We start from the raw sequence: 201 nt of genomic DNA on the forward strand, positions 1-201 counted from the left end.
GAAAATCTCGCCCTGCCCATCGCGTAGCCATGGGTTTGGATCAGATCTCCGTTTGGATTGGGATGGGAAGGACGCTAGTATGTCGCTCAAGGATTATATGAATTTTAAGTAATTAGTTTGATGGGTGCGATCATACCAGCACTAATGCACCGGATCCCATCAGAACTCCGCAGTTAAGCGTGCTTGGGCGAGAGTAGTACT

General features: G+C 48.3%; 1 pseudogene; it reads left to right on the forward strand.

The window, feature by feature from the left end:
• Window positions 1–122: 122 nt before the first annotated feature.
• On the forward strand, window positions 123–201 carry LOC118345233 (annotated as a pseudogene; the record flags this gene model as incomplete).

Source organism: Juglans regia, unplaced genomic scaffold (assembly GCF_001411555.2).
Source record: "Juglans regia cultivar Chandler unplaced genomic scaffold, Walnut 2.0 Scaffold_18024, whole genome shotgun sequence".
Taxonomy (NCBI): Eukaryota; Viridiplantae; Streptophyta; class Magnoliopsida; order Fagales; family Juglandaceae; genus Juglans; species Juglans regia.